This window comes from Rosa rugosa, chromosome 6 (genome assembly GCF_958449725.1).
Source record: "Rosa rugosa chromosome 6, drRosRugo1.1, whole genome shotgun sequence".
Taxonomy (NCBI): Eukaryota; Viridiplantae; Streptophyta; class Magnoliopsida; order Rosales; family Rosaceae; genus Rosa; species Rosa rugosa.
Window position 1 is genome coordinate 17,383,973 of NC_084825.1, and position 1,616 is coordinate 17,385,588.

Sequence of the window (1,616 nt, forward strand, 5' to 3'; positions counted from 1 at the left end):
TTGCTGGGCGGCGCGATCTGATGGCGACAGATGTCTTGCGGTCTTCTAGTGACGGTGTGGCTTGCGTCGGGTCTGAGCGCTGCTATGCTGGCTTGTGACGGTGCTCGACGGCGGGGTTCGTGGCTAGGCAGACTCGTGGATGGCGCTGCACCAGCATGGTCTCATGGGTGGCGGCTGCAGGCGCGGTGGCGTGGTTGTCTGGGCTTGGATCAATACTCCTGCTGGGCCTAAGTTGGGCTCTTCTCTTTGGGCTGCACGTTCCAACGTTGGTACAGCTCGTACAACCGTTGGTACCACGGATACCAACGTTGGTATCAAGGAAGATATGTTTTGCTGATGATCCGTAACATTTATTTTGTTATTGAGGGTCAATAAAACGTCTTCCTATTTCCCGCACTTGCACACCGGCGTCATCAAGCATCTTCTCTGATTGCTCAACTCAAGTGACAGTCAAGTTTGTTACTGATGGTCAGTAGACGCCGTTTTTATTGAAGGTCAATCATTGAGGAAGGTTCGTTTCACTTTGCATCAAGTATAATGGCCCAATGGCCCAAGTACTACATGATTATGAAACTATTTGCATCATTGAGGTAACTAATTTCAAATGTATACAGAACAATCCTCCAAATCCAATCATTTTTTCCCATTGAAACTATTTGCTTATTGATTTACTAAGCTTATTTAAACTTGACTTCAGTTAAAACAAAATATGCAAAGCTTATCAAACACCCAACTCAAACAAAAAATACAAAAGAAAATGATCCCACAAAATTGAGCCAAAAATAACAAAAACTCGATAGAACTTGGACACCAAAAAAAAAAAACTTGGGCATCAGTTCTCCAAGGTGAAAGTAAAACATCATTGAATATTCAGACGCAAATTACCCACAATACCAGACTCATCAGCTGCCCAGATTGAAAGAAAAACAAGACAGAAACTTGAGACCCATATGTGTGCATGAATGAGATGAAAAAATGAGAAAGAAAGTGATCATAACCATAGCCAATTCAGAGTAACATCACAGCTAATTGGTTGTGCAGAACCACAGCCAATTCAAAGTAAGTCAGCGAATTAAAGATATGAATTTTTATCGTCACTTCACTTTATTTCATCGATCCACAAATTCCTAAAACCAATTCAACTACAACCAAATACAGAAACATGAAAGTGGGGGGAATTGGAAGTGGAAAACGGATTGAAAGCAATCGAAACCTGTCGGGATTCACTGTAACATCACACGTTAGTCACCGTACCTTCCGACGGTGTCGGCGATGCGATCGATACAGGGCTTGGAAAACGGCATGTCGTTATCCCAGACGAGCTCGTCGTTGACGGGAAGGGGATTTGGGATTTAGATGAAGAACAGAAGAAGATCTGGAGAGTGGAGAAGAGAGTAAATTAGTGATCTAGTGATCGAGGTCTTCTGTCTTCGTTTAGCGGTTTAGTCGATTACGTAAAAGTTAGTGATCATGTGTGGTCATTCCTCTGTGTTCCCAACTAAACTATCCAATCAAACTCCGCCAAGTAATATAAAAAATTAACGATTTAATTTAATTAATTTAGGACGGGACCAATCGGTATTTATTGGGCTGGTACCGGTATCGGGCTCGTTTTC

General features: G+C 42.6%; 1 non-coding gene across 1 annotated transcript; it reads right to left on the minus strand.

The window, feature by feature from the left end:
* Nucleotides 1-824: 824 nt before the first annotated feature.
* LOC133719122 (small nucleolar RNA Z101) lies at nt 825-915 on the minus strand. The gene has a single exon (XR_009850850.1). It is a non-coding gene; the product is annotated as a small nucleolar RNA Z101 (small nucleolar RNA).
* Between the last annotated feature and the right edge of the window lie 701 nt (nt 916-1,616).